This window comes from Nanorana parkeri, unplaced genomic scaffold, assembly GCF_000935625.1.
Source record: "Nanorana parkeri isolate BGI_ZX_2015 unplaced genomic scaffold, ASM93562v1 scaffold1049, whole genome shotgun sequence".
NCBI lineage: Eukaryota > Metazoa > Chordata > Amphibia > Anura > Dicroglossidae > Nanorana > Nanorana parkeri.
This window is the reverse complement of record NW_017307317.1, coordinates 363,350-370,773: the sequence shown is the minus strand read 5'-3', so window position 1 is coordinate 370,773 and position 7,424 is coordinate 363,350.

The following is a 7,424-nucleotide window of genomic DNA, read 5'->3' as shown; positions in this document are numbered from 1 at the left end:
ATTGGTAATAATGGTACCAAGTAATAATAAGCATGCATTTGTTCTGATTTTGTTTGTTTAAAGGTACTTTGACAACCATATAGACTGGTACACTTTAATAGAAATCATATACAGACTGGTACTCTTAGAATGGAACCATATATACGTAGCGGTACCCTTAATGGCAACTAAAATAATTTTCTGTGCAGTGATGGTCAGCTTAGTTGATATAGGGGGTTCGGATCACCAAAGGGCCGCACATAATGCTCAGTGTATGTAATACTATGGGAAACAGAGACTTGATGTAGAACAGTAGATTATCTGAGACTACAGACATTCTACAGGAGATGGTCAAAGACTGCAGACATTCTACAGAAATAGTTGGAGATTGGGGACACACTGCTTGAGACTGTCAGAGACTGACAAGTTACAAGAATCAGCTGGAGATCACCGCCAATACAATCTTTTTAGGAGTCAGTTTTCCCGACAGTCACCTTCATAAATTACTGGCATTCCATTTGATATTCCTCTCAGCAGGATCCATCAGCCCAACAAACAAAAAAGAGAAAAAAGAATGGGCAGCACCGAAACAGGAAGAGGTAAAACAAATAACCCAAACTGTTTAGCATGACTGCTTGTGGTGAAGGTCAAACCAGGATCTTCCCTTCCACCATCGCTTTCCTTGTCTTTTGCCAGTGTTAGGTTCCACCTTATGTCATGGCTGCCTGTCATTTCCTGGATGTCATCCATTCGCTATTGTTCTTCTTCTCCCTTTCCCTTTCTGTACCCCTCTCTCTCTTCCACAGTCATTCCACCTCTCCAGCCACGGTTGTGATCTGAACAAAAAATTTAATTTTCTCTTCAACATTCTTTCTAATAAACAAGGCTTTGCTACATTGACTCTTTGCAGCGCCTCTTCATTCTTGACCACAAATCGGTCCAGGCAATTGTCCTCCTGTGGCACCACAGTTCAAAATTAATGTTTTAGAGACGCTGTGGAGGAGAGTGTTTCTCCACTATACCTGAGAATGGACTAGATTTGCATTTGTAGCAGTCTGTTAGAGGGAGATGGTTCCTCAACAGCTCTTTGTGCCTCCAGAAACTTTATTTGGCTTTGGTGACTCCAGCTAGATCAGCAAGATTTTCATAGATTCATACTGTCGGCTAATGAAGGGAAGGGGGGAGGAGTCGGGTGATGTAGTTGTCCGTGATGGGTAACGAAGGGATGGAAGGAGGAGTCCGTTAACGTCGATGCCCGTGACGTCACCGTCCATAAGGGCATGCTGGGATATGTAGTTCCCTGGGTGATGTGATGAGGTGTACAGGGGCAATGAAGGCATGCTGGTTGTAGTTGAACAACAAGTCCCGGCTGATATATTGCCTGAGGCTGCCGCCATTCAACATACATGTGAATGGACCCATAAAAGGTTTTTGGAGTGTGTATGTGAATGTCTGTGAGTGTGTGAGATTGTGTCTGTGGGTATGTATGTATGTCAGTGTTTTTAAAGGTCTGTTCACACTGTACCACGCAATCGCAGCTACTACAGGTTCTGGTGTGGGGGGATGTGTTGCGTTGTCATTCATTTGAATGGTACCCCAAATGCACCTCCCACCCACAGTTTGTACACCAGCACCAGAATGTGCGGTACCCTAATGCTGTCCATTCCATTGTAGTAAGACTTGGGTCGTGACTTAATGACCAAGGACAAATGTGGGTCATGAGATTAAACAGGTTGAGAACCATTGGTCTAGACTGCTTTTTGTTTATCCTTAGAACCAGCTTGCTATCTTTGCTATTGTCATTCATTGCCCTCTCCACCTGTCTGTTACCTGGACTCTGTTTATAATCAATTTGTCTGCGCCTGATCTTCCTACTTCCTCATGTATCACCACACTGTTAATGAGCCTGAATTACTAATGGGTATACATGTAGCATCATTCATTGACACTGCATGGACAAGCAAATCTAATGCTTTTGGAATTTACTATGCCAATGTACATGCACAGGCTACGCTATATATATTTAGAATTTGTGAGTGGTTTGCTCTAGAATGTACACTCCCACATCTGAACATCTACCCGCCATGGCATGCCTAAAATAAAAATGTAATTTCCGCTTCTGTTTTTTTGGGACTACCTAAGTACTGCCATCATTTTTAGATGTGCATACTATTTAGGGATATAAAACAGCATCGCGCATGCATGGCTATTCAAAATTCAAATAAAGTCACTGGCGCCAAAGTTCATTTTCGAAAGGGGTATATATGCATGGCTATTATCAAAGGAGAATGTAAAAAAAACCTTACGTTCTAAAAAGCATTGATAAACCATACACGGATAGGTATTGTACTGCACATGAGCAGACCTTTATGCGCATGCAGAGAAGTTCAAGTAATCTTTGGATTATTAGATTCCATACACTGGTGCTTGGCATAGAGATTCCAATGATAAGCACCCATATCTACACTGACTTTCTCATACAACAGAAAAGTGTTCAGGGTTTCTTTGCATACGCCTTTTTAACTTGGTGCATGTGCTTTTTACTGCTTAGTAAGCTGGTCACATCAGTATTTTTATTTAAATGTATTTGTATGTGTGCATTCTGTGGTGGACCTTATAGAAACAGAAGGCACAAAGGCAACATTATTTTGGATGTTCAGCGCACATGGCAAACAAGGCCCACACAGTATGCAGTGAACATCAGTGTATGACCAGCTAGGGGTCATGATCACTATGTGTGCGAATGTTCATGCATGCATACAGGTCCATGATCTTATAGTACCCAAGAAGTTTATACTTGTTCTTTTTTCTCTTCTTTGCAAATCAGCCTCACTGTGTCATTCTGCCTGTACCAGCACCTAGTAGGCATTTTCAAATGAGATCTACACTATTCACTTCTCTGAAGCAGCACACAAGCAAAGGGTGGAACCTTTGCCACATAAATAGAGCTTGGCCTGTACCTGGCAGAAGACCAAAATGATGAGGGTGGCTTCTCCAGCCCAAACTCCCCTGGTGGTGTAACAGGTTGTGTCAGGTGGGCACAAGCTTCTGGAAGAGCTACTAATGGGATAATAGGCTCCACTAAACCACCACTAAACATCTGCTAACGTTTAAATTGCCTTTAAAAGAAGACAGGAAATTTATCACTTCTCTTTATTAGAATTTAAATATTTATTTCTTTAAAACTTGAATAAATGTATATATTTTATAAATGTATTAAACAAACCATCAACCAGAAAAATAACCAATTGCCAGCACCGAACTCAGTCTAAAAGACTCAATCTTCATGAATTACCAGATCATATCAATCACTGATAATACACTGTCCACCCACAAATGTGGCGACAATACCCTAAAAAGGATGTCATGACAAAAGGGAAGGGTGGGTTGGGCAGGATTCCAAACTTACTTGATGGTCAAATCTGCTAAAGGGAGCCATATGTGTGGTTATATAAAAGTTATATAAAAGTAGGAGAAGCTCTTCACTTGGTGTCGTCTCCCACGGATCTGCCAGTGACCTATCTTCTTTGACAGCTGTCAAAAGTCTCATCAGCAACCAGGACACGGACTTATTTCAAATATGCCCAGCAAGAGCTATCAGCCAATCAAGAAAAGGACAATAGAGAGAGCCAGCACTAGCATTACATTATAAGCAGTCATATCAACCATTATAACCTAACATGGTCATTGTGGGTGCCAAAATCCCATTGGGTCATTTCCTAAAACCGTTGCCCCTTGCACCGTGGCTGGGCTTGTAGAGGAAGTGAAGAGGGACTAGGAAATGTGATGTCATGTGTACAACAATCATCAGGTTCAAGGTCCTCAAAGTCAGCCCACAGATAGATAGGTCACCGGCCAAGTTTAAAGTGCAACTTCGGAATCAACAGTTTGTGGGAGGACGGAGCAGGGCCACGCCAGCCAGCAAGCAAGCAGCAGGGTGCCACACAGAAGACAGAAGGAAAGACATGGAGCAGGGCAGAGTCAAAGAAACAGCTCAAGAAGAGTCAGCAATGATCCAGGGTCAGCTTTAATTGCTTGTTTGGCACAAGTCCTGGAAAAACATGGAGCAGGCCAGAGTCACCAGTGGGTGGACAGGGCATTGCAGATGGGAGACAGCGCAAGGTTGCAGGCAAGCAAGCGTTGTTAATGGGCAGATAGCAAACTACCAAACCAGAGACAGGATCAAGGTCAGAGAGATAAGTCTAGTTGGCTTAGTAGCCGAATGGGAACAGGTCTGGAACAAAGTCAGGTTGGTAACAGCAGATCATTCCCAAACACAGGGCAGGTTGGGTCAATTCACAAAGAAACAGCTCAAGAAAAGTCAGCAATGATCCAGGGTCAGATTAATCTAGCTTGTTTGGCACACGTCCTGATGGCAGATGTGCTTGAATATATGTGCATGTGGCATGAAGTGCTAGTGAGCATGAGCGCACTTGTGTGCCGGTATGGCTATAACCCCTCATGTAGAACCACAGGTGTGAAAGCGCAAACAGGTACCCCGGTCAACCCGCTACTGGAAATTTCATGACAAAGCCTTCACTGCTGTACACACCAGGATGGAAGGGAAACTTCCATCATACTCTTCTCCTCATACTTCCGCTCCCTTAGAAAATAGTTTATTCCTTCACAAAGGTTTCACAAAGAGAGACATGTGATTGATAAGAAGTACATTTGATTTAGCATCATGAGCATACTAGACCTTTGTATATGGGCTGCACTATTCAGGGGAGTAGGCAGTCATTTTTTTTAGTCCTTTGGTTTCCTCTAGACTGCGATTTCCCCGGTATTAATAATAGTGACGGAGTGTTAAGTAGAAAATAATTAATCTGTGAGATCCCTAGATACTAATTTATGGTGGCTGTGCTCATAGTGCCCAAGGCTAGAACAGATCAGGTTACAGCTATAATTGAGAGGGCAGTTTTATACATATGTGACCTCTGGCTCTGGGAGCCTGCTGGAATGATATGAATGAGCCACTCAGAATCTAATGGAAAGCAGTAGGGTGCTCTGAACAGGAAACCAGCTGTGTGCTGCTCAGGAGCATGCCTGCCATTCCTTTACCGGTATTTCAGGTCTACTCCTCTTGAATGGAGTGCGAACAAAGTGACCTTCCCTGACAAAGAGTGGACAGGTATCAAGAAGGGTGGTTCAAACAAGCCAAAATCACACAAGCGGATACAGAACCTGGAGATTAGATGAAGCAACATTATGGACAGGCCCGAAGTAAAAACTAGGCAGATAGGTGCACTTCTAAAAGGGTAAGATGAGATGGGATCATAGCTAAACTGGGCAGTTGGGTCTAGAATGAAAACACAAATAAGAATAGAGATATTGACAGTTTTCATACCCCCAAATTTGGAACAATCATGAGAGCTTAGTGACATTTGGCCATTTTGGCAAATAGCATTGAAGTCAATAGGGGAATAAAATGAAAAACTCGAGGAAAGTAAAAACTTACTCTTGTTAGCGTAAGCTCTAGGTTAAGTGCTTGTTTTGATCTAGGGGTTTAAATAAAGCAGATATACTCACCTGATCCTTGGTCCCTCCTTCCTTCTTCTCTTCTCTCCTGAGCTCCTAAGGACTGCTGATGTCATCACATCAAATGCAGGTCAATTGTCCTTTGAGACAAAGAACACTGAAGGAAATAAACTAAAGTACCCTAAATACACCTGCAGGGGTGTAGTGTTTTCCCTAAATTCTTTTTGTCTGTTATTATGATTTGTCAGTGTAGACTTAGCTGTGCAGGCTAGTGTTCTCTAGGTGTGCAATGATTACAGGTAGAGTGTGCTAGAGATAATGCTCAGGGATCCCAACCTAAAAGTCATTTTAGGGAGGTGCCCTTCTCATTTCAGGGAGGTGATCTCTGCAACCCCCCCCATCCACGGAGGGGAGAGCTTCCCCCTGAAATTATGGCAGAGAGCAAAGAAGCTAATGCTTCCCTTGCTATCTGCTGGGTTTTTTTTTTTTTTTTAGTATTCTAACACCTGCTGCCATCAGGATATGAAAGAATAGAAATAAAAAAAACAGCATAGGAATGAATAGCCAGATTTGTATTGGCTATTTCAATTTGCAATAGCCAATAGCTGGTTGGCTATTGCACCCGCCCTCTGCTGCTGTCAATCAGCAAAGAAGGACCTGATGGAGAACTTCAGGTCCACCTCTGCTGATTGACAGCAGCAGAGGGCGGGTGCAATAGCTAGTCTGCTGTTATAGGTTTGGTTTTTTTTCCGGCGGCCCCGATGTCATAAAAAAAAACCACAGATAGCAGGCAAAGGTTTACATTGTTAGATAGAGTTAGAGTTAGATAAATGTTTCTCTACCAGGCACCCCGGAGACTCCCGGAACGTCCGGGAGAGTTGAGTTCAGGGGCGTCCCGAGGCTGGGTGACACCCGGAGCGGTAACCAAGTGTCACCCCGCCGAGACGTGACTGCGCATGCGCGTGACGTCACCACGCGTGTGCGCGATGACGTCATCGCGCACGCGCAGCAGTATTCTGATACCTGCCGGCGGCCATCTTGGTGATGGACGCCGGCAGAGAGAGAAGGGGACAGTCACCCGGCGGTCCATGACCGAGCGCCCGACTTTTCAGAGGGGGGTGACACCAAAATGACTATGAGTCATTTTGGTTTCACCCCTCCAATTGTGTCACCCGGGTGCGAGCCGCACCCCCCTTGTGACGCCACTGGTTGAGTTGTCTGTAATGCTTCCCAAATATGAAAGTTTAATGCCTGGCCAATCAGCAGGTCTGGGGAGCCTGCTGAGCATGCTGGGAGAGATATTAAATCTTCCTGGGAAGGTCTCTTCACTCCAGGGTTTCACCCTAAGAGGATGCATCAGTGAACAACCAATCTAGGCCCTGAAGGCCTAGGGGATAGAATGCTGTGGGGATCTACTGTCATGGGAGGTGTCCCTACGATGCTGGATGTGATGGATTGCTACTATGCCTTGAGGAAGCAAAGCTGCAGTTGTCCCCCATAGGGATGGTGAGTGAGTGACCGAGCTGGAAAGCACTACATGAACCTTCCCACTGCTGTCCTGCTTTGGTCTAAAGACTGAGCATACACAGGAACCTCAGCTCTTCAAGGAGCCATTTATATTGAGATGTATTCCACCAGTATGTTAGGCCTGCCAAGAAGTCCCACCCATCAATCCAATTTCCTGACCAGTAGTCTTGTTATTAGACATGTGCACCAGCAAAAAATGTGTTTAGTTTCGTTTAGTTTTGATTCGGATTTTGCATTATTTCGTTTTTTGGATTCGGGTCCTAAATTAAATTTGTTTCTGAATTCGTATTCGGACGAAATTTGTTAGCGGTAGTCCGGTCGAAATGTTTTTTGCAGTCTGCAGAAGATGAAAAAAAAAAAGCGTGAGTTTCCCCCCCAATTCATACCAGACCCTTTAGGTCTGGTAGGGATGTTAGGAGGGGACCCCTCCTCCCCCCCCC